This window comes from Harmonia axyridis, chromosome 5 (assembly GCF_914767665.1).
Source record: "Harmonia axyridis chromosome 5, icHarAxyr1.1, whole genome shotgun sequence".
Taxonomy (NCBI): domain Eukaryota; kingdom Metazoa; phylum Arthropoda; class Insecta; order Coleoptera; family Coccinellidae; genus Harmonia; species Harmonia axyridis.
Window position 1 is genome coordinate 19,387,656 of NC_059505.1, and position 26,780 is coordinate 19,414,435.

Here is a 26,780-nt window from a genome sequence, read left to right on the forward strand (position 1 = left end):
ATGATTTTATTATGTTTACGTACTTTCTTCTAGAATCGCGTAGAATCTCAAAGAACAATGAATTGATTCATCGAAACAGTCTAGGCATCCCAATTCCCAACCGTCTCGGTCAGATTTATAAAACTACGAAAATCTACCAACTGATTTCTGCCTACTAAAAATTTCATGGAAATGCGAAAAAACTACTAAAAGGTAGATTTCTACTAAATCTGGTCACACTGCTTTGAAAATAAAAATCTGATGCTGATAAGGCACGTCTGCAAAATATGTTTTATTTTATTTTGCTATCATAAAAATTATTTAGCTTTGTTGGAGAATCATAAGAAAAAAACGATGACTTATATCTTATGAATTGAAATGAGTTCTTCATTCTTCTTCATTTTTATTATCCAATACAAACAGGCTGTTCCAACATTGATACGATGCTCTATTACAGTTAAGGGCTGATATTTTCGAATATTTTTCGACACAGTAACACGAGGTTTTGTTGAATATTAGAGCTACATTATCTAATTGTTGGGAAATATACAGGACGTACCAATGAAGTGCACCTCGATTAATGCACAGATATTTTTTCATGGAACACCTTTTTTTTTCATTGAATTTTCAGATTGCACGGAATAAATTAACCCAAGTTGGTTCGCTCAAAATTTACCGTTTTTGAAATATTTCGATTTTTTTATAAAGTGAAGGGGCTTTGGAAGATCCTAATCACTTCGACATGAATGAATTTATTCAAAACGATTCAATTAATTGATGACTCATTCAAAAGTTATTATCGGGCTTATTCTAAATGGCCTAGCCTGCATTTTATTTTCTCATCAGGTAGCAAATTTTAGTAACTTTGAAAAGTTGTCTCCTGAATGACATAATGAATTATAGGGTGTACCAGTTGAAATAGCCCGATATTAACTTTTGAATGAATTATATCATTTTAACACCCAGTAGAGTTCTCAATGATTTTTTTTCGAAATCTCATTCAAATGAATTAATTTACATTCACCATGGAATAATCCTAATGGATTTTTTTTTACGAATCAGTTTTTCGACCCTAATACACAGGTCCGTCGCTAGCCAAATTGCCGCCCTAGGCAAACACCCAATTTGCCGCCCTAACAGTCAACTCTGCAGAATGCAAAAAAAATTTTTTGGGTTATCGGGATCTTCTACCGAAATATGGAAAAATTGAGAGCGACTGTTTGAAAAATTTCAATAATAATAACCTAGAAGACATATAAACAAAACCAACAAGTTCAAACCTGTACAAAAAATTAAAATCATTTTAGGATTGGTAAGTAACAATAATAGGAACACATGAATGACTAGAACAAAAAATGAAAGTATCTGTCCGGAAGAAATATTCAACGAATTATTTAGAAATTATCTTTTCGATCATTTGAATGAATGATCGAAGTTGTACAGGGTGGGCAAATTTAGATGTTTTTGCAGTACAACTTTTAAACCAGATGAGATAGACAGAATCTGATACACCATCCTCGGTCTCTTTTTCTGAGAAACTAACAAGGGTAGTATTCATTTTTCGACACCTTATTTTGTTTTCGAGTTATAGGCGAAAATTTGAAAAATGGCGATATCGAAAAGCATTTATATCTTCGCTAATACTGATGATAGAGCTCAGAAATTAAAACACTATATAGGCACTTTTTTACGTAGAATCCAGTGGCGTGCTCGTTGTAGCTATTAGATAAGAACATCCATACATAAATTGGACTGTAAGGTGCTGGTTTATGAAGTTCGAAGGACCATAAAATTTTCCACACTATTTATTGAAGTAGGTTTATATATACAATTACACAATGTACACTTTACAAGATTCGCTGAACTTGTTATCGGAAACTATGAATCAGTTCCACGCACTTATCCAATAACAATTTACCGACTAGGGTACTAACGAAGATAACCGACTGAAGGGTCTTTTTTAACCACGGGGCGACTAGGCCAATATTTAACTAACTTGAAATGTGCAAGCTGAACACTGTGTCTCGAGGGGCGAGACCAACGACGAACTATACTTTACTGTACTTGACTTGTACTTACTAGACTGTGTGTTGAATATTACTCAACTGACTTGAACTCGAATTAATTGAAGTGACGGTTCGATTTCTTACCCAACCTCGACCTTTTTGTCGAACCATCGAAAAGGGTTAAGAACATAGAAGTGCTACAGATAAACGGGCATAGTTAAATTATCATTATAGCCAGCCGTCATTATAAGGACGACTGCGCGCAGCGCATTCATAAAGTGCTCGGAATTATCTATAACTAACTTCAGGGGTGAATCTTTGGACAATGGCGGCGCTGAGTTCTGCGAACCTTGATCAAAACTTAACACTCGTATTTTCAAAAGGTTTTTTAATTACGAAGGTATGACCCAAAGTTATGTTTTTTCAAATGGGAACACTAGATTTTTGTGCCATTTTCTGAAAGCTCAATTTTTTCTGATTTCAAAAATATATAACATCGTATGATTCGGATCAATATAAATAAAAGAAAATGGCCAAAAACCTCTTTTTACCTAGGAGTCTCAATATTTCTATGGTTTCAACTGTTGATGAGCACAGAAAAATTGAACTTTCCATAACAAGAGCAGTGTCCTTTCGTCAATCTGATTAATTCTAGGCTTTTCACTTATTTCTACAAAATTCGAATATAGATATGTTTTATACATTTTTTTATTTAAAAATTGATTTGAAAATAACAGAGAAACCACAAGATCGAATTTTTCAATCGAAAAAGTTGTATTGAGATGCATGTATCAGAAGATTATTTGCATAAGTCTCCAGACTCAATACGCACAAGTACCAATCCATTTTAAACAATGCATATACATACATATATGATTGAACTCAACAATTTAATTACGAAGGGACAAACAAGAAATAATATTTAACCTAATAATGACAACAATTGCACAATGCACAGTCGACACCTCTTCTCGATATTTCAATAGATGAATATTTGAAACTGTGTTCAAGCTACCTAGAAAACTTTTTTCCAAGTTCGTTTATCTTTTCGAAACTATTTGTATAGAATGAATATAGATTCGAATTTTGTAGAAATAAGTGAAAAGCATAGAAACAATCAGATTGACGGAAGGACACTGCTCTCGTTATTGAAAGCTCAATTTTTCTGAGCTCATCAACAGTTGAAACCATAGAAATAATGAGACTCTTGAGTAAAAAAAGGTTTTTGACCATTTTCTGTTATTTATTTTGAATCATACGATGTTATATATTTTTGAAATCAGGAAAAATGGAACTTTCATAAAATGGCACAAAAATCTAGTGTTCCCATTCGAAAAAACATAACTTTGGGTCATACCTTCGTAATTAAAATACCGTTTGAATTTTCGAACGAGCACGTCACTGGATTCTACGTGAAAAAGTGCCTGTATAATGTTTTAATTTCAGAGCTTTATCATCAGTATTAGCGAAGATATGAATGCCTTTCGATATCGCCATTTTTCGAATTTTCGCTTATAACTCGAAAACAAAAGAAGGTAGCCAAAAATGAATGCTACCCTTGTTAGTTTCTCAGAAAAAGAGACCGAGAATGGGGTATCAGATTTGGTCAATCTCCTCTGGTTTAAAAGTTGTAGTGCTAAAACATCGAAATTTGCCCACCCTGTACATTATTTCCATTTTTTGAACCAAAGAGGAAAAAAGAAACGAATTAAATATAAGGAAATCGATAAGTTTTTGTTAGAATATTACTTCATCCGAACAGATTACGAGAGAGACAACCAACCCTACACTTGATAGTGTTATTGCATGTCGTGCGGTGGCGCTACGAGTCTGCGCGTGGCGAGGCCATCGAGGGCCATCGAGAGAGAAAACAAGAATGGACCTTCGATGGTCGAGAGCGAACGTCAGGGACAAAACTTCATAGTGACAGTCCCTTCCAACTTGCCTTCTGTCAGGTTCTTCCGTTCTGCCTTGTGAACTGCACTTGCTTTTGAGATAGAGTTAAGACTTACTGAGTGTCTTGAGAATAAACGATTAATATCATCATATGTGTATTAGTGAATACTCTGTATTTATATAACCCAAATATATATAATCCAATAGGTAATGGGCTCCAGGGCATGCTTAAACTGCGCTGTAACAAGGTAAACACTTATTCTGAAAATATGTTGTGTAAACAACGAGAAAAACATTGAGGTAGGTTGAATTTCAACTTAATTATGAGGCTAGAGATATTTTAGTTAGTTCGGTGAATGGAAATGATTTATTTCATATTCATTCCTGAAATAGAGAATTCCTGTTATACAGTATATACTATATTTGGTTAATGTGTTTACCTATCTATTAGACAAGGAATCAACTTTGATTCTTAACGGTTATTGACAGTTGATGTTTAGAGAAACGAGATATTTTGCTATACACATGTTTTATAGATTTAGATGATTAAGATTCAGTTTAGAGAAACGAGATATTTTGCTATACACATGTTTTATAGACTTAGATGATTAAGATTCAGTTTAGAGAAACGAGATATTTTGCTATACACATGTTTTATAGATTTAGATGATTAAGATTCAGATTAGAGAAACGAGATATTTTGCTATACACAAGTTTTATAGATTTAAATGAGAGATTCAGATTAGAGAAATGAGATATTTTAATATACACATGTTTTATAGATTTAGATTATGCAGATGTAGATTTTGCATACTCATTGTATCAAATTGATTTAGATGTTTGTAAATTTAGAGATTTCACATTCATCATTTGAGAAAGTAATATTATGTGAATTTAGAGTATTTTTCAGAGTCATAATTTGAAAGATGTACATACATCATTCGAGAGGTTTACATGAGGAAATCTTATAGTGTTTATTGAAACATTTCAGAGCCTGAGATTATGTAAACTTTAGAAATTGTGCTAACATACTTTCTGTTTTAGATTGGATAATATTATAGAATTTACATACCACACCTAGAGAATTGGATCATGTAGATTTGAAGATTCTACATACATTGCTTGGAGCATGTAAATTTGGATGTTTCACATTCCATAAACATAATCCAGAGATGGAGATATTTTGAGACTATATATATTGATGAAAAAATTTGGGGAATTATTTATTTCACTAAACTACAAAAACTGCAGTATGGTAAGATTAGTGATAACTATTATTTCAGGGCTTCTTTCATACAATGCTTGCTGTGCTGTGTTGTTTGTTTGTAAGCTAGGGATATTATAGGATTCAAGTATTCATCCCGTATTTGTAAAATGGCCATACCTAACTCAACAGGTTTTCATTGCAGTGCGTGATACCGCTTTTGAAGTAAGGTTTACAGGTACGAGGTGGTGTTGCTCGAAAACTTAAAAAGTCCTGTTTCGGATTGTATCAGATTGCTGTGCGTCTGAGGCAATTCAGAAGCACGAAACAAAATTTTATATCTTATACCTGGTAGTAGATGTACTAAGAGAGCATATAATGCACAAAAATCTTAAGATACATAATATAAATATTTTGTTTCAGAAATCCTGAAATAGATGGCAGCCAAAGGAAATCAAGGAAAACCATTGGTGGATTATCATAGCGATTCCACCATTTCCGTAAGTGCAGAAGATATAGGTTTCATGCATTACGAGGAAAAAGAGAATTGTCAGAACCAATGTAAGTTTTTCATGCAATTAATAATTGCCCATTTCCTTGATTTTAGCTGACTAGAGCAGTATCAACGAGTGATATGTAAGAGACTAGATGAGAAATGCTAGAGATATTTTAGTCATTACACAAAACCCCCTTTTGAGATATTAGAGATTTAGAGATTTGAGAGAGTAGAAATTGTCGACAATAGAGTAGAGTTGAGTAGAGAATATTAGAGATTAGAGTGCGAGAAAACCCAGGCATATAAAAATTTATTCATGTTACAGAGGTAATTAGAGTTATGAGAATATTTTTGAGATTAAATCTTAGAGATTTAAGAGTTTGAGAAAACCCAGCTGTATTTAATAAAAATTAATTCATTTCACAGAGGTGATTAGAGTTAAGAGAATAATTTTTGGGGTTAAATTCTAGAATATTAGAAAACCCAGGTATTTAAAAATTAATCTATGTTGCAGAGCAGAATTCAAATTTTAAGATCTGGATGGACAGTCTATGATCATAGCTTTTTGACAAACGATTTGTTGGACGTCATAGAGCCAAGTACGAGTAACCAAACTTTTTCAGAGGCTAACAAATCCAAGAGAAGTAATTGAGTATGAGATATTATCATAAACATAATTGAGGAGAATTATTAAAAGAAAACTTTCAATATCCTAAGACCCTGTTGAAGTAAGTAGAGGTTTGAGGTTCTCCAGGAAGTGCAAGTCAAATGCGACACACACACTTCAGGTAAGAGCTCACTCGTACTCCACTAAAATGGAGAAACACTAATCGGTCGATGATTTCTGTGAAAGATTTGACTCGATAGTATGAGAGTATGAAGCTTTCGAGGTGTGATTGAGCTAACTGCTCAAAAAGATAAGATCTGCACTTCATCAGGCTGCATTACCAGTCACATCCGAGTTACGAGATGCAGATCTGACCAGGAGACAGACCCCAAACCAAGAAGGTAATTTAGACGAGATCAGAGAGATTAGAGGTTGAGAAGAGGGCTGAAATTGAAGAGGAGATTCCAAAAGTTCAACGGGTACTTAAATTAGAATGCTTCCGTTGTAACAAAGAGAGACACTGGTCAACTGATTGCAATTTGAGGCAACAGAGTAAGTAAGTAATTCTACTTCGGTTGTGGGACAATCAAGTAAGAGGATTGCATTAACAATGGTGGCACGAACGAAACGTTAAATTTAGAGGATCGAGTAGAGTTAGGTTGAACAAGCCAAGTTTCAACACTAAGAGACGAAGTCACGTAAACCAGAGGAGAATGAGAGAGAGTAAGAGATTCAACAAAGAGGGTCGCTCCAAGGCAAAAAGGGTTGGAAGTATAGAGCATAGAGAAACTAAAACAGGTAAACTTGATCCAATCATTAACTTCTTTGCAGATTCTGTAGCAACAGACCATACCGTAAAGGATTGTCTGACTTGAGAAACTTTGAGAGATGTCAAAATATGAGTATAGAGAGCGAATAAAACGAGATAGCAGTCATTGTAATCGATAGTAAGGGTGAGTTAATCTTATGTTTAGATTCTATAGATGAGAATACTAAGAAATTGCAAAACGTATTTGCAGAGAAAGAGATTTCTGAGAATTTACTTCCCTTACGTAAACTCGCAGACTCTGGGTTCAATATTTACTTAGATGTCCAAGTCCTAAGAGTTTACAATAAGATTAATAATGAATTTTTTTTTGAGAACAAGTCCTAAGAGTTTACAATGAAATTGTTTCAGAGGACAATTCAAAAATCCTAAGATTTTACAATAAGGTTAATAATGAGATTGTTTTAGAGAGTCAAGCAATGATAAGCAAGAAGATGAGATGAGCTTGCAATCGCAGACACATTCCAATAACGAGTTATTAGGTTCGGAGGGAGAACCGGAATCTGCGATTGGGAGGGAGAAGTAATATAATCTCATCTTTTCACCTAAAGAGAAAGTTCACAAGTTTCAACTGACAAAACACATGAAACACAATCTGAGCAACAAGAAAAATTGGGATTGCAGTCATATCAGCAGAGAGGTAATTTAGATCGATAACTTGGAATCACTCCAAAACTTAGAACGTGAAGTATGTATCATATCGACAATGGAAAAATTACATTTTAAAGGGACAGAATGAGAGCTGAGAAACAACCAGTTGACACACACTGACACGATGGGACTTATTAAACCACCATCTCATCCAGGTCAGTAAAGATTCATTAATGTCTATATAGAAGACTATTTGAGACTTGCTAAAGCATATCCATTAAAACAGAAGATGAGTTGGCTGAAGCATTAAAGAAATTCTTAATATCAACAAGAAACTTGTTGGAGAAAAATGAGAAGGTATATTATATCAGGTAAGATCAAGATACAGATTTACCGAAACGAAATTCCCAGAAGTACTGAGTAGAGAAAATATAGAGAACGAGAGAGCGGAGAGGTTTAACTCGACGATCCAAAAGAAGGTTCGTACATACATTTTTGATTCCAGACTACCTAAGAGTATGTGGGAGATTGGTGTTGATGCATCTATAGATGTGTACAACAGAACACACAAGTCTATCAGATATCAAACACCATTGACAGAGTTTGCACCAAATGCAAAATGCCACTTTGATCAAATTGAGAGATGTGGGTGTATTGGATGTATTTGTAAGTATTATTATGTATTGTGATGTTCGCTTACATTAAGATTCCAAAACCCAGCTTGAAATTTGGAGAATGGGCCCTGAAAGCTGTCCTAGTGGGTTATACCGCTACAGGATACTTGACGTGGCATTCAAGCTCGAGCTACATGTGAGATTTAACAAGAAACTTGCCTACAAAGATGTTTATAGAAATAAACAACTTGATGACACTAAAGAAAAATTACAGACCCAGGAAAATATAATCGACTGGGATTGGATGAAAAATTCGAAAGAGCCAAAATAAGGGAACTGCCGATCAAAAGGCCAATACCCTGCTACACTTAAAGAAAATCGTAAAGGACGTAAGCTATGCAAGGTTTCTTAATTACTCAGAGAATAGTATTTTAGAAAGTGGGCTAAACGACCTCGGTCGATTGCCCTTTGGATAACTAGTTATCAATAAAGATCAGCTATTAATATTATTATTTTAGGTAAATATGAGAAAACCAATAAAGAAGAAGATGTGAGGCTTTGTCTTATTTCTTCATTAAATAGAGAACCGATAAAATTCAAGGAAGCTATAAATTCTAGAGAAGGCCACTTATGGAAGAAAGCTATAAAAGGAAGAAATTGATTCCATGATACAAAATAAGGTTTGGATTTTGGTAGATAAAAGGAATCTTCAAATATCTGGAAAACGGGCAAACATTATAGACTCGAAATGGTATTCGAGAGAAAATTAGAGGCAAATGGTCTTATACGATACAAAGTAAGATTAGTCATACGAGGCTTTAAGGTCAAAAATATCTATGACATTAGACTTCCTGTAATTAGAGCTACATTTGCAATAATAAATAAGTATGATTTACATGCTTGTCAATCAGAAGTAAAAACCTGCCTTTTTAAATGGCACTATAGAGGAGATCTATATGATCATATGTCGTTGAATGTGAAGTCATGGCGGACAGAAGCGATCTCTGTATCGAGTTAAATAAACTGAAAAAAGATAGTTTGATTGAAATTATTCTGACTAGAAAAGTACCAAGCGCTCTAAATGTGAGTGAAACTTTACGACATTATATTGAAAATGGGACTTTGTTTACGTCTTACGAGAATTTAACAGATTCTAACCTGAAACCTGGAGATGAATCTGTAATAATGAAAGCCAGAATTGAGGTGTTGTCGACAAAGTTGGAAGCATCTGCCAAAATTTTGACGGAAAAAGAAAGGCACATACAGGCACAACAGGTAATAATAGAATTGTTAAAAAATAACAGCAACAATAACCAAACTGCATTGGTCGGAAGCAACGTTGCCAAGATGTCAACAAATTCCCAAAGAATGTCTTATTCCACAATTGCCAAAAAGAGTGAGTCTATGTCAACGCAAGAGATTGGTACGGTGAAAAATGGGAATAGTTCATTAACCCTTCGTTAGGCGCGTGGATTACGATTGTAATCCACCACTATTCCAACGCCGATATTTTCCTAATTTCATTGGTTATGTAAGCGCGGACCTCAGTAGCTGTCAATTACATCGCTTTCTAGCGATTCAGTATTCAGTAAGCGGTGGGAAATATTTTTGCTGGAATTTAGGAGCGTCTAAACACGACTGGATTACCATTGTAATCCGCGCGCCTAACTGCGTTACGTTTGCTCGAAGTACTCGTGTTGTCATAAATTTGGTAAGTATAGGTTTTTTTTGCATTATTACGAACATTATCGAATGCATATGTATTCTTATATCATTATCTCATGATTATTGATGTTTCAGGAATATAATATGTCTAACCCTAAAAATAAATCCGTTATTTTAGTATCTTCAATGCACCATGAGGATGCGATCGATCTGGAAACAGAAGATAAAAGAAAACCAGAAATAGTGACATTTCATAACCACACCAAAATTGGCGTCGACTTAGTGGACCAACTATGCCAAAAATACAACGTTGCGAAAAATGCAATGGTTGTTTTTTACAATCTGCTGAACGTAGCTGGAATAAATTCCGTCTGCATTTACAAAGCGAACCATCCTACGGAAAAAAAGTAAGGAGTGATTTCATTGAAAAATTTGCTTGGGAACTCATCAAGCCACAAATAGGGGCCAGGTCGAATATCACCTGCTTACCCATGGAACTCAGAAGACGAGCGCGTTCCCTCCTTGGACTCGAAGCGACATTACCCCCGCCACCTGATCTACCAAGGCAAGAAAATCCTATAAGACGATGTAATATATGTCCTAGAAGCCTAACAAGTCAAAAAGGAAAGTGTGCGTGAAATGCAAAAGACACGCTTGCAAGCAACATGCAGTAGATATTTGCACTGAATGTTTAGATGGTTGAAGAAATCACCATAATTGTGTGAATTTTCCATGAATATGATAACTTCTATCGAATGTAGCAAATTGTATTTTTCATATTTGGTTCGTCTCTTTTCAGAATATTAGTTTTTTTTTAGCTATTCATAATTGTTTTTTGTTTGTTGTCCAAAATGTACAAGACGCAGATAAAACTATGAAAAACGTGATTCTTTTGCTTTCTTATTCAAACAGTGAGATTCTTGAAAATTTTCATAAAAAATTTTTTTCATCATTGAAGCAGATACATCAACAAAACTGAATAACCAATTTAGCCAATGATTATAGTCTGAGTATGTGATTTAATGACAAATCATTTTGGATTACGTTTGTAATCCACGCGCCTAAACGCGTTAGGAAATACCGCGCGCCTAACGAAGGGTTAATCGAGACAAATTTGGAGGACAAAGAGACTCCTAAGGTTTCCAAAACAAGTAGACCTGTTGATGGAATTATTGGTACAAAAGATGTTGGTGAGGTGACAGATGGTAAGCTAGCTTTTATGGGAGTTGAAAAAAAGGCCTGGCTGCATGTTGGAAGAGTACGAAAGGGTATTTCCTCTGTGGATGTAGAACAATATCTGGAGTCCAAGTTCCCAGATAAATCTTTCGATGTAACCGAACTTTCAACGAAGGAAGAAATGAGAAATATCTCCTTTAAGGTAGGAGCTAGTTTTGAACTTTTACAACAACTCAGTAAAGCAGAGACTTGGCCCTCAGGAGTAACTGTAAGAAGATTTCGTTTTTTTCGAAACCATGGCACCCCTAAAAACCAATAAAGTCATTTTAAATTTAAATTGCTGTTCAATGAAGAATAAAGTTGATGAATTGGAAATTATGTTTCTCGAACAACATGTTGATGTTGCTATAATAACGGAGACATGGATGCCTGGTGATATGTATCCGTTGTTGCCATTTTCCTATTATGAGGTTGTATCTAGTTGCTCTAGGCCTAATGGGAAATATGGAGGAGTGGCCATTCTGATGAAGGAAAGATGTAGTGCAGTGGAACTTGGTGATGTATCGGGCTTGAGTTTTGAGGATTTTGAGATCACTGCAGTTAAGATTCCCACTATGAAAGCTATAATTGTTGGGATCTATAGAGCGCCCAATTCAAGGTTGGAGACATTCTTTGATCATATGGAATTGTGTCTTCAGAAGTTGCTTAGATTCTCACGATATTACACCTTATTCGTGTCCGGTGACTTCAACATTGATGTAAGACAGCCATCAAGAACGACTCGTAGATGGATAAATCAGATGAAGGAATATGGTTTCAGTCCACTGTTCAACTCACCCTCAAGAATAACAAGCACGGGAGCTACATGCATTGATAATATATTCGTTAGCGAAGTTAACAGAGTCTTCAACTCGAGCACCTTCAACCCTCATATTTCCGACCATATGGCACAGAAGGTATATTATATGTTGAATATTCCTGAAGGAAATAAGATCAGTAAATACAGATATGTAAGAAAAATGGCGGAGCATGACACTCAACTTCTCATTGAACATCTGTCCGGAATCGACTGGGAGATGACGTTGTCGAGTAAGAAGGGATCAGATGCTTTTGAGGCCTTCCATTCTGGTGTTTTGGAGGCAGTCAATATCTACTACCCCGTCTCAAGAAAAAAAATTAATACAAACCGAAAGAATTCAAAGCCTTGGTATGGTGAGAATTTAAAGAAAATCAAAAATGAACTTGATGTGTGATGTGTGTAAAAATGGAAGTAGGAAAGGATGAAAACGACATGAGAAGATATAAGGAGCATAGGAGATTATACAGAGATGAATTAAAGACGGCAAAGAGAGCTTATTATTCAAAACTAATTGAGTCAACTGATAACATTCCAAAAAAAAGTTGGGAGATAGTTAATAAGTTCCGAAAAGACAAGAAAGAAAATGAAAATCAGATTGATCCAGAATTGTATGGAAATTTCCTGAAAGAGATCACAAATAAAACTTACGATAAAAATAATGAATTTCAGGAGAAACTAAGGAAGATCAAGATTTCTGACTCGGGCTCGTTCTTTCTCAAACCGACAACACCGCATGAAATTATTGATATTGCCACATCGCTGAAAAACTCCAAAACAGCTGATTCACATGGTTTATCAACTGAAATAATTAAGAGAATTATCAGAGTGATAGCGGAACCTTTGTCATGTGTCATCAACATGTGCTTCACTGAAGGAGAATTCCCATCATCTCAAAAAATTGGTAAGATAATTCCTGTCTACAAAAAGGAAGGAGACAAACGGTCACCTAACAATTATAGACCGATATCCATATTACCATCGATGTCAAAAATAATGGAGACCATCTTAAAGAAGCAATTGATCGATTTCTTGGAACGGAAAAACTTGTTATCGGAAAGTCAACACGGATATAGGAACAGGAAATCTACCATAACAGCATTGGTAGCGATCATTGAACGAGTGGCAGAGGCGTTAGATGATGGGAAAAGGGTCGAACTTACTCTCTGTGATTTATCTAAAGCATTCGATAATGTTATACACCCTATTCTGCTCCGAAAACTCGAATATTATGGGATACGAGGATTGCCGCTGAAACTTTTCACTTCTTATCTGAGCGGTAGATATCAGTATGTGGATGCTGGGGGTGGAAGATCGAGTCAGCATATAGTTCTCAGGGGAGTACCACAAGGTTCAATATTGGGACCTCTCTTGTTTTTAGTTTACCTCAATGACTTGCCAGTTAATGTTATCTGTGATCTCTTGTGCTCTTGTGCAATTACGCAGATGACACCTCGTTCTTGAACATTGGAGTCGAGAGTGTAGCGACTAAGACAATAGCGGCTTTAAACGATGTCGAGAACTGGTTTGCGGGAAATGGGCTGCTTCTTAATAGATTAAAAACGGTAATACTGCCCATTGACACAAGGATTAAGAGGGATAGTGTTGAAGGTGCTAAATTCCTGGGTGTGTATATTCAGGAAAATTTTAAGTTCGACATTCATGTAGAGGTAGTTGTGAAAAAACTATCGTCTATATTGTTTCTTATGACACAGCTTGCAAAGATGACTAATGAATGCACAATGCTGAATGTTTACCATGCACTTTTCCATAGTCGAATGTCTTACGGCATTCTGATCTGGGGAGATAGTCCGCACTACCAGGATGTATTTTTGAAACAAAAAAGAGCGATACGAATTTTGGCTGCAATCGACAGAAGAACCTCATGTCGCGAATATTTCCGAAAGTACGCGATACTCACATTCTGCTCGCAATATATATTTGAATGTTGTATTTACGTGCATAAAAATAGTGCAAATTATCAGTTATGTGGAGACCGACATCAGTACTTGACTCGTAACCGAGCTGCCATGGAAATACCTTACAGAAGACTTAATGTTGCCAGAAAAGGTTTTAATTATTGGGGTGTTGTGTTTTACAACCACTTACCAGAAACTGTGAGGAAAGCGAGAAGCTTCAAAAGCAGTCTCCGAAAATTTTTAGTCGATGGTAACTTTTACACCGTAGATGAATTCCTCCGTTGAATGGAACCGGCTGGTCCAGCTGAGTTGTTGTGCGTTTGTTTTCTGATTTGTTGATGTATGTTTATTTTTGAATTGTATTTTATCGTAGAAATTTTAACATGTAAGATTGACTATTTATTATAGACTTTTTTATCACTGTAATTTTAACATGTAAAGTTGACTATTAAGTGTTGCCTTCCGTTCTGCGATGCTTTGTTGAATAAATGATTGATTGATTGATTGAAGAAAGATTCTTGATGGAGTAGACATTGACAATGAGATCAAACGATCTTATGTATATAAACTCCGGAAAGCCCTATATGGACTGAAGATAAGTCCAAAGAGATGTAATAAGAGATTCACTGAAGAGATCCAGAAACTTGGTTCAGAGAATGATATACATGGACCTGTTTATATACTTAGAGGAGAAATGATATAAATATAAAGAGAAACTGAGAAGAGAGGTATATAAATCAATCAATCAAATTATACCATGAATATATTAGATAGATTAAATATGAATGACTGCAATGCTCAAAATACTCCTATGGTAACCAGACAGATTGAAAATAGGATTAGGAGAAATCAATCAGAGAAGTTACAAGATGACTCAGATAAACTAGAGATGAAAAGAGTTCCTTATAGAGATGAAAAGAGTTCCTTATAGAGAAGCGATTGGTAGCTTAATGCATCCATCAAATTGTAGACACTACGTTTGCTGTTAACTATTTAACGAGAAAACAAATGAAGCCGACCGAAGTTGATTGGAAAGGTGTAAAGAGAATCTTCAGGTATTTGAAAGGTACTGTGAATTTAAGTCTTAAATTCACCGCTCAAACTTAATACTTAGAGGCATTTACCGATGCAACATTTAGAGACCATACCGACTTGTCATCAACTGAAAGGTATGTTATTAGATTGTTTGAAGATGTAATAGCTTGGAGAAGCCATAATCAAACCTATGTAATAATGCCTATCAAGAATTAATAATTCTTGACAAGGTACTTAGATTTGTGATAGGAAAACAGATGTTTCCTACAACAGTCTGGTGTGATAAAAATTCCGCTGGAGACTGCACCAAGAAAGATGGTAGTCCCAAACTAAAAGTATTTGATGATCATTTAGAGGTAACAAATGACGACCTACTACATAGAGAGAAATCTGGACTTAGAAGACATATGGCTGAAACACATGGTGATTTCATAAAACAATGTGTTGAAGTGAAGAGAATCACAGTGGGATGGATTCCAACCAAGGAGAATGTGGATGACTTAATGATAAAACCTTTACCATCAGACGGTCATAAGAGATTAACTCAAAAACTAATGATTTAATACTAACTCATTGAATTTTTGTTTTCAGAGTATTTCTAGGGACTAGAGTATAAACTAATTGAGTTCTGTTTATAGATTAGACTTAGAGTGGAGAATGCTGGTTGCAGTTCGATGAAGGGAGGGAGTGTTAGAATATTACTTCATCCGAACAGATTACGAGAGAGACAACCAACCCTACACTTGATAGTGTTATTGCATGTCGTGCGGTGGCGCTACGAGTCTGCGCGTGGCGAGGCCATCGAGGGCCATCGAGAGAGAAAACAAGAATGGACCTTCGATGGTCGAGAGCGAACGTCAGGGACAAAACTTCATAGTGACAGTCCCTTCCAACTTGCCTTCTGTCAGGTTCTTCCGTTCTGCCTTGTGAACTGCACTTGCTTTTGAGATAGAGTTAAGACTTACTGAGTGTCTTGAGAATAAACGATTAATATCATCATATGTGTATAAGTGAATACTCTGTATTTATATAACCCAAATATATATAATCCAATAGTTTTTTTGTCGAGTTTTCATCAAATTATGCCGTAAATTGTAAAGAATCAAAAAGATGGAGTTCGCTACCAATACCTTTCATAATAATATTCAATAAGGCCCGCTCTAGCGTTTCTGCCGCCACGGCAAAAATACAAGTCGACGCCCTTGCAAGTTCGGTGTAAGATTTTTTTATAAAAAGTTAAAAAGGTTTTATGGACGGAAAATGTATAGAGTGTAATTATTTCTTATGAAGTCAAATCTAATCAGGAAAGATTATTTATTGATGAACTACTAAAGAAATTAATACAAATTGTTGGACGGAACAGATAAAAATTCCATTTCTTGAATATATTTGGTTTTTTCCATGAATTGTTCGTAAACCCGTATTAGGTCACAAATATCTACCCTTGATTTCAGCAGCTGGTATTACGTAAACAAAACCGATCTTTGACAGAGGCAATAAAGTGATAAAACTGTGCTAGAAACCAATTGCTAGTTATGAAAGGAAGCAAGGAGGATTTCTTATAAAGGCACGTCACGGTTCGTAATGTTTTCAAGATGTTAAAAATGTGGAAATGGAATCTATTGCAAATGTTCGAATGATAACTATTTCAGTTCCGTTAATATCGCCCTTATGCCTACTACCGAAAACAAATTTCAGAATTGTACCTTATCAAGTATCTGAAAAAGAATCTTCAGATAGTTATTTAATTTTTTTTTTTTTAAGTATCTTAATATCTTAAGACCTTTGCTAAAAAGTATCTTATTTCGTATCTAGATACTCTTATAAAGTAAGTTTGACGGCTTTTCCAACTTTATTTTAAAATATAGGTAATTGATTTATAAAATGTGAAATAATATCCCAACTTCCAATCAGCATTAAAAAATCAAGTTATTGATCCGAAAAAAAATCACTGTGAAAGTAAAAAGATATCTATTCAATACATTCTTCTAGTAATTCAGTTCTTAGATTTCTCGGAAAAAGTAGAAAATACCTTCCTTCAATATTTGCCGCCCCTCTAGAATAGGCTCTGCGGTTTCAGGTTCTTCTGCTGAGTTCCGACTTCATAAAACATTTGAACATTTTGTTTTTTTATCTTTAAGATGATAGTGTGTAACAATCGGATGGATGAATGATTATTTCAAATTCGAATGCGCCCACCCTCAAAACTAGTTAATTTTATGAAAAATCATGTCTGAAATTCATTGAAATTAAAAAGAAATATTCAACACAATCTTTTTGGAATTCGGATTCCTGAAAAAAAGTTGAAAATGCCGCCCTCCAATATTTGCCTATCTCCCGGAGATGTACCTGAAAGAAACACGGATCATATTTCTTTGGGAACATTATATTATCAAATAAGTGAATATGATTTTTTCTATTAAGTCTATCATCTCATCTGACGCTTCAAAGATAGGTACTGTTATCGATCGTATATGCAAGCTGCGTTTACTTTTTTGGTGATTTGATTTAAATTTAAATTGATTCGATCCAATAACTGAAAATTTGATAATATATTTTAAATTTTTTTTATCGACTCTTACTCAGGTGGGTTCAATTTAAATTCAATTTGATTTTAAAATTTTAATTAATATTAAAAAAAAAATCTATCCAAAATTCCTATTTAATAACTGAATTCTAATTAATCTAATCTAATGATTACTTATCTAAAACATCATCCACTTGATCCTTGTTCTATGGTATCATCCTTTATGCTTCTAACAGTTCTAATCTCAAATTGTAATCTTAATCTTCATAAGTTTGTTTTGGTTTGGAATTATTTTCCATAAATAATACAGCTTCACACTCTTGCTTGAAACAGGGAACTTTCTTCTTAAAATTGATTAATCGTTTTTTAACTTCTTTACACAATGGTTATTTTTCAGGTACGTATTTGGATTATTTATGTTTTCTTTCAGCTTACGTAAATAACTTCGTTTATAACTTTTCAATTGTTTCAGGTATATTTTCTTGATTCAAGTGATGTGCTCTTTGCAATGGTTCTTCACTGAATGAATCGCTGTCATTCGGCTAGGCTTTATATAGTATTTTGATTTTTTCTTGAAATCAGGTTTCCTTGTTCAATCTTGATCTAGTTAATTTCTTCATTTTTTTCCCATCTTTTGATACCACATATGTTGCATTCGGTCGATTCTAAGTTACAAAATTCTCAAATATTCTATATACAATTTGGAAATTTTTCTAATATTCACTTCCTTTGGCCTAATATTCAAAGATTTCTATCTATAGCTCCTAAAATTTACTACAATTTTAAATTAAACTATAATCTAATGAATTATATACATTTTTGTATGTTTGAGACATTAATTACTTTGGAATCCCTGATTTATCATTCGATATCCTATTCCTATCCATTTTTCAAAATTTTATTAGGAATTTCGGCTAATATTACATTTTTGAGATTGCATCTAGATGTAATACACTAAATCACAAGCTATTTCATGAAAATTAACATAGGAAATATAAAATAAATGATTATTTTTTATCATTATGAATGAAAATTGAATATTCAGTCTTTTGACTTTTTTAACATTATTTACATGATATATAAATATCATGTGATAATGATACTTGAGTTGAATATCTTCTGTTGATTTTATCAAATTGAACTCAAATTTTATTAATATTTTCCTTTTGTTTCAGATCCTGAGATGTTTTGAATGAAAATTGATATAGAAATTTAGAAATATTGGAATTATGCTATATTTATAATGTGCAAGTGAATGAAATAAATGAATAAAGTTACTCTACTTTCTTTAAAGTTATTGGATCATATCAATTTAAAATTTATTATCTATTTGATGAATTTGCTGTAGTTTCCGAAAGAAAGAATCTGGTAATGTATTCTCATTGATTTTATAAGTAGATAATACCATTCCATAACAGTACCTTCCAGTGCCGAAAAATTAATATAATGATGCCGAAAAATTAATATAATAATAATAATTTTTTATTTTCATCATTTCATTATCATTATCAGAATGGTAAGGAATATCAGTCACAAGGAACAGTTGTATAAATTGTATACAACTGTTCCTTGTGACTGATATTCCTTACCATTGAATTAAATCTTCGGAACGATAATTTTATCTGAAATTATCAGAATGCTGATTTGGATTTAAGGATTTCAAAGTAGCTTACTGCTGCAACCTCAAATCCAAAGGCAAATCGAAAAATTCAGAATATAACTCTCACTTTGCACATAGTGAAAGATCAAAAAATATTGTTATATAATTGAACGTGGTATAAAATAAAATAAACTTCTCATATATTTAATTCTTAGGAAGAATGAGATGGAAATGATGAAATGGAAACGTTTCTCCTATATTTTGCATTCATCTGGGGAATCAGCATTCTGATTGAAGAATTGTAAAGAAAAATAACATCCACAGGCTACCCTAATAAAGCAATAAAATTGAGCAGTTTAGCGAAGGAAACGCCGACAAGCTTGATTAGTACATGTGTTTTTTAGCATCAATAACTCGTAAACAGTACTGTGAGGGGGTTTTCACGACATCTGGATATTTATGAGTGTTGTGTATAATGCTACACTTTTGATGGTTTCTATTGTTGATTAAATTTGTCTGTATATTTTCGTGTTCGAATTAAATATCATTTCTCACTTTCTACAAATATGATTTTTGTTGATCAATCTTGAAATGCCGCCCTAGGCGATCGCCTATCCTGCCTACCCCCTTGTGACGGCCCTGCTTATACATGTTAATTATCAACATTTAAATTTTCGCTGTCACTTACCTAACTGTAATTGTTAAAAATACTATATTTGTGTTATGGACTATTGAAAAACGTGATACGAAAATAATCAAATTTTGAGATTTCATTCTTCACGACCTCTATATCTGTTTCCGCCAAAGCATGCAATCGCTGGCAAAAATGTACAAGATACCCAGTAAAAGATTACCAAATACAAAATTTTTTGAACATGATTGTTTGAGTTACTAGATACGAGATACCTTTCGACATTGAATCTGAAATACTAATAGAAAAATACGTTTTCGGAACTTTTCCAAACATCATTTTATTTAATGATCTATACACTGTGTCCTTAAAGTATGGAACAAATTCATTTTTAGTTAAAAAGACCATTTTGAAAAAGAATCCTGAAACACTCCCATTTTGTCTCAATTTTTCGATTACTCTAGCTGACCTGATTTCAAAAATGTATCACATGTTGATTCCAATTGGTACAGGGTGGACAAAAATACAATTGTTTTGTGTGAGCTCATAAGGTAACACGTAATATTCTCTATCAGTTAAATTAACAATATTATCGAAAATACATTTTGTCCAGCGGCAATTGGTTTGAATGTTACACCCTGTAGTTTGTTACATTTTTAAATTAATAAAAATTTATAAAAATAAGAAATAACTTCTATCGTATTCTGTCTGCTAGACCACAAGTACCAAACATGTACGGAAACAGCTCATTTTTATTAATCTAAAAATGTAAGAAACTACAGGATGTTACATTCAAACCAATTGCCGCTAGACAATAAGTATTTTTGATAATATTGTTAATTACTCGAATTAGTGAGTTTGATAGTTCAAGATGATACACTTCGCAAAAGAATTAACGCACATTATGGAAATCTCAAATTTATTCGACAACTGAAGGTGTTCTCAATGATACAATGATAATTATTTTTATCGGAATTATGCATGCATATGTTATCCACTTTCAACGTTTTTTTTTTCAATACAGATGTTTTTTCCCAGCAGGAATAAAAAAAAATGAGATTATCAGATTTTGAATGTATTGGCTCCATTCTGAAATCAGTTGTTCTCGATCAATTCTAGTGATAAATAATTTTTCTTTCGTTTGAGTTTTTACACTCGATCGCTATGCAACGCGAAACATGCAATTTGACCCAAGAGGAATGTGCCCAAGCGGTAGTTTTGCGAGAAGAAGGGTGGACATACACAATAATTGCAGAAAGGTTTGGAGTTTCCAGAGTCCAGAATGTTGCAGCGATTCAGGGAGACAGGTATGAATGTCCGAAGACCAGGACAGGGTAGACCACGGGTAACAACTGCCATTCAAGAACGTTACTTAAGAGTTTCTTCTTTGAGACAATGGTTTGCAACCGCTCGCCTCCTTCAAAATCAGCTAATAAGAAATTGTCTCAGAGAATATGATTTAAGGCCCAGCTCTTACCCCAGCCCATCGAAGAGCACATTTTGCGAGAGAGCATATCCATTGTGAAGAGGCTGATTGGGAAAAAGTGCACTGAGCATATCTTTTATGTGGACGTCTGTATACAAGGGAACGTCGATTACAATGGTAGAGGCAGAATTTAGACTCTTCTGTGGAGGGAACTCTTTCCCAATCAGCCTCTTTCCAATGGATATGCTCTATCGCAAAATCAAAAAGTGCCCTTCGATGGGCTGGGGTAAGAGATGGGCCTCTTGCCGCGACACGAGGCTTATATCACATTCTCTGAGGCGATTTCTCATTGTCCGAGAGCTAATTCGCACCCCATGAGTTTGCTCAAGCTGATTATGAAGGAGGCGAGCGGTTGCAAACCGTTGTCTCAACGAAGAAACTCTCAAGTAACGTTCTTGAATGGCAGTTGTTACCCGTGGTCTACCCTGTCCTGGTCTTCGGACATTCATACCTGTCTCCCTGAATCGCTGCAACATTCTGGACACACTTGTATGGGAAACTCCAAACATTTCTGCAATTCTTGTGTATGTCCACCCTTCTTCTCGCAAAACTACCGCTTGGGCACATTCCTCTTGAGTCAAATTGCGTGTTTCGCGTTGCATAGCGATCGAGTGTAGAAAATCAAACGAAAAAAAAACTATTGATCACTAGAATTGATCGAGAACAACTGATTTCAGAATGGAGCCAATACATTCAAAATCTGATAATCTGATCTTTTTTTATTCCTGCTGGGAAATAACATATGTATTGAAGAAAAACGTTGAAAGTGAATAATATATGCATGCATAATTCTGATAAAAATAATTATCATTGAGAACACCTTCAGTTGAAGAATAAATTTGAGATTTCCATAATGTGCGTCAAGTCATTTGCGCAGTGTATTTTATTCAGGTTAACCATCTTTCCTACCAGATGTTGTTAATGTCATTATTTGGGATAAATATTTTCTCTGAATACTGCATTATTTGCGGGTTGGGTAGGTCAAAAAAGAGCTGTTTGGGATTTGCCAGAAGTACGGTTCTATTAGATTTGTTCTTGTTTAAAAACAAATTTTAGCTTGAAAATATGCATCCAAAACTAGAAAAGGTTAAAATACGAACTTCAACTGAAATATACATTGGAATATGCAGTTAGCAAATGCATATTCATCCGGAGCCTAGTAATGGTTATGCCAAACTCGTCGGTTTTGTGATCAAGGAAATAGTGGATAATTTTTTTATGATATTTTGTTTGAAATTTTTATGTTTCTGGTTGAGCTATCCACATCATATTCATTACGACTCTTGAAATTGTTATTTAACATCTAAAGGCAACAGTTTATTTAGATTGAATTGAATGTTTAGAAATCTCCAGAACAATATTCGAACGGCTATATCTACGGAATTCCTTGTCGGATTTCGACTTACTCAACAGCGACATTCGATATTCGAAAATATCCTGAAAATTTCAAATTTAAATATCTCTCCGAGAACTATCATTTTTTTCGGCCGGACGAAAAGAATCGAATTTCAGGACGAATTCATCATCACTGAGCCGAAACCTCGGTCGAACCTCATTGTTTTTGACAATCTCTGGCACAAAATTAAAAAATTACAGACATTATGATGAAACAATAAAGCTGAACGACAGCTCAACCATATATAGTCATAAAGTTTTCAAGTATGGAATAATAACTCGTCACATTCGTCCTTTTCATGCAGGTTCCTGCTACAAATTTGATATTGAATCTATATGTTGGTTAACTAGTATCATTCATTATTGTGACAATTCAATTCTTACTTTCATTTAAATATAGTCAAACATTTTCCTACAAATAAAAATTGACTTGTTAAAAATTCAAAATCCATATTTGAAGAATTTGAGCTGGTTGTCTTTCATTTTGCCGAATATTTTTCATTTTGATAATCCTGTATATAGTGTCATCTTTGAAAAATAATAAGCTCATTTTTTTATCCGCAAAAATTTACTATTTTGAATCAGTTCGCTTCTTTGAAGTTGTATTTCATCTCTTACCCGTCCATATTCTTAAATATGTTTATAGGAAAAATATTTATTCCGATTAAAAAACTTCACTTTCAACAGTTCCTACTGAAGTGCTCAGTGCTTAGTGCTCGAAAATTCGAATTACTTTTACAAAGTGCTTAGTAAACGTGAGTCTTTTGTGAAAATCGGTGCTTAGTGCTTGGTTCTCGAAGACCTTTTTTTGCGAGTGCTAAGTGCTTAGTGCTCAAGCACTTTTTTTCAGTACTCGTCACAGCTCTGATAGTGTCTGTAGATTATGTTCTTTGAAGTGATCCCTACATGACTCCCTAAATCTTCAACTCAACAACGTTCTTAACATAGATTTTTGTCTCAATAATACCAATTCAGAAGAGGAGCTTCCTCCCCAGAAAATTATGCCATATTCTAATAGAGATTGAAAGTTCGAAAAGTATACAATTTTCAAAGTATTTGAGTCCATATTAGTTTTGAGAACACGCACTGAATATGTGGGGATTACAGATTACTGCAATACGGTCATGGTAGCGCTGCCAACCATGTTAACGCTTCCCCCAACAGAGGGCGCAACAATCTACTTAAGCCTCGAAGTAAGCATCTTAAACGGAGATAAGCCGAGGAAGCCCAGCCAAATAGCAACCTACCTCATGTAGCATTTTGTGTCTTGTATTATATCTGTTTATATATTTTATTTTACTGTTTTATTTTTTAACCGTCTAACTAGGAGTAGGTAGATAGAGGCCTAGTTAGAAAACCATTTTTTTTCCGCTAACTAGGAGTAGGCAGATAGAGGCCTAGTTAGCGCATGTCCTGTTCTAGTTATCCCGAGGTTAATCAGGAATAGGCAGATTGAGGCCCGATTAAACCCCAGCACCGACCAAGTCGTCACGCTGTCCCAAAACTGGTGACCCCGACGTGATCAACGTCAACTTTATGAGTGACAGGGACGATTTGGTCGACTAACTCCAGACGCCAAGATGCCGAGCCAATCCGCCGCAGCACCCACTCCAGAAATGCTCGCACGCCTTGAAATCCCCGCGTTCACCCCAGAGGACCCAGAAGTATCGTTCCAGCAAGTCGAGTGGTCACTTGAAGATGTCGGGCTAACGGACAGTTTAGCGAAATTTCGTCAGGTGGTCAAATCCCTAGACGGCAGGTACGCGAAGGAGGTCCGCGACCTGATCATCAACCCTCCAAGCCAAAAGCCGTACGAAACGCTGAAAGAGCAGCTGCTCCAACACCTGGGGAAATCACAGGCCCAAAAGACGCGACAACTGCTGGAGAGAGTCGAAATTGGAGACCGGAAGCCTTCCCAGTTCCTGCGGTACCTCCAACAGCTCGCTGGGGACAACGCCGCAGACGAGATCGTCCGCGCCCTGTAGATGGAGCGGATCAACCCCCTCGCTCGCGCCAGCATCGCCGCGCAGGCTGCCCAACCCAACGTAACCCTGGACGACCTGGCCAAGACCGCGGATTGCGTAATGAAAGTGCTAGGTACCGTCGCGCCGCAACAGGTGTCTGCGGTGTCAACTCGGGTGTCACAAAGCGAATCACAGCTTTGTGAAGTGTTGGAGAGGTTGTCGGTGCGCCTCGACGAACAAAGTCGCGAGTTAAACGATCTTCGTGCGGAAGTGCGCGGTCACTCGCGAAACCACGATAGTCCTACATCGCGTACTACAGGGAAACGGCAAAGGCAGTCGCTGAACGCGGCAGGCGAAGGCTGCCCCAACACACGCCGCTTGTTTTTGAGGGACCGAAACAGTGGAGTTAACTTTTTGATCGACACCGGCGCAGACTTGTGCGTGTTTCCGCGACGTCTAGTGAAAGGCCGACGGGTAAAAATCGGTTATGAGCTAACCGCGGCTAACGGTAGTGCGATCGATACGTATGGCTCAATTCCACTGACACTTAACCTCGGTCTCCGCCGTGATTTCGCGTGGAATTTCGTCATCGCGGACGTGTCCAAGGCCATCATCGGGGTGGACTTTTTAACCCATTATGACCTCCTCGTGGATCTGCGCAACGGACTCTTATTGACCGTTCCACGAGTCTCAGTGTCACGGGACGGGACTCCAAGTGCGCGACTATCGCCGGAATCCGAACATCCGCAGGCGATACTCGATATCACGCATTGCTCCAGCAGTTCCCGGAGCTGACGCGCCCCGATGGCGCTTGCAAAGCAGCGGATGTGAAACACCGGACAGTGCATCACATCCACACCACACCAGGACAACCCATCTTCCAGAAGCCACGTCGCCTAGCCGCGGACCGCTACCTCGCCGCTAGGAAGTAGTTCGAGTTAATGCTCCAATTGGGGATTTGTCGCCCATCGAAGAGCAGTTGGGCTTCGCCACTCCACATGGTGCCAAAGAAGGGAGACGAATGGCGCCCTTGTGGAGACTACCGGGGACTAAACGCGCGCACTTTACCAAACCGGTATCCAGTGCGCCACATCCAGGACTTCGCCCAAATGCTCCGTAGAAAGTCAATTTTTTCCACCATTGACCTGGAACGAGCGTACCATCATATCCCGGTGGCCCCTGAAGACGTGGAGAAGACGGCCATCACCACTCCGTTCGGATTGTTCGAATTCCCGGCAATGAGCTTTGGACTACGAAAAGCCGCCCAAACATTCCAGCGGTTCATCGACGAGGTTCTCCGGGGACTCGACTTCGTGTATGCCTATATTGACGACCTACTGGTGGCCGCCTCGTCCGAGGAAGAGCATCATGAACACCTACGCATTCTTTTCGAACGTCTCCAGCGGTAAGGAATTGTCGTCAATTCAGCGAAATGTTACTTTGGCGCTAAGAAAGTAAAGTTCTTGGGGTACCTAGTATCTGGTGATGGAACAAAACCACTCCCCGAGAAAGTCGCTGCCATCCGCGAATATCCCAGGCCAACAACAGCAAAAGATCTCCGACAATTCCTTGGCATGTTGAACTTCTACAGGCGTTTCATGCCCGGAACTGCTAAGACCCAGGCACCACTCAATGACCTGCTATACGGAAATATCAAAAAAAAGACACCAGTGAATTGGAACAACTACGCTGATGCCGCATTCGCCGCATGCAAGGAAGAACTTGCAAAAGCGACACTTCTGGCACACCCCGAACTTGGCGCCGAGGTCTCCTTGGTTTGTGATGCATCGGACCACACCATTGGAGCTGCACTACATCAGCGGGTTGGCAACGAGTGGGAACCACTCGGATTTTTTTCGAAGAAGCTGGCTGGCGCTGAGTGCAAGTACAGCGCCTACGATCGGGAACTCCTGGCCATCTACAAGTCGGTCAAGTACTTCCGACACATGGTTGAAGGACGCCACTTCTTCATTTTAACTGACCATAAGCCGCTGACCTTCGCCTTCAGTCAAAAGTCCGATCAATGCTCCCCACGCCGATACCGCCACCTGGACTTCATCGGGCAGTTCACTACAGATATCCGGCATATATCCGGAAAAGAAAACGTCGTCGCAGATGCCCTTTCCAGGGTGGACGAGATCGCAGCACCACTCGACTTCGAGGCCCTCGCAGCATCCCAGCAATGTGACCCAGAGCTCAAGGAGTTCCGCCAGAAGCAAGACTCTGGCTTATTTCTACGCCAAGTCACGATACCAGGATCCAACGCTGCCGTCTTCTGCGATATATCCACCACTAAGGCACGACCCT

At 36.6% G+C, this 26,780-nt stretch overlaps 1 protein-coding gene and 2 long non-coding RNA genes across 10 annotated transcripts in view; 2 read left to right on the top strand and 1 right to left on the bottom strand.

The window, feature by feature from the left end:
• Positions 1-26,780, bottom strand: part of LOC123679983 (multidrug resistance-associated protein 1-like) — a 398,343-nt gene that overhangs the window by 26,771 nt on the left and 344,792 nt on the right. The gene's annotated exons all lie outside the window — the stretch shown is intronic.
• On the top strand, positions 8,460-9,026 carry LOC123679988. Its single transcript, XR_006747466.1, has 2 exons — positions 8,460-8,608; positions 8,738-9,026. It is a non-coding gene; the product is annotated as an uncharacterized LOC123679988 (long non-coding RNA).
• LOC123679989 lies at positions 9,672-10,988 on the top strand. 2 transcript variants are annotated; one of them, XR_006747468.1, is made up of 2 exons: positions 9,672-9,930; positions 10,020-10,988. It is a non-coding gene; the product is annotated as an uncharacterized LOC123679989 (long non-coding RNA). The 2 variants fall into 2 exon arrangements; XR_006747467.1 differs by having other exon boundaries at positions 10,063-10,988.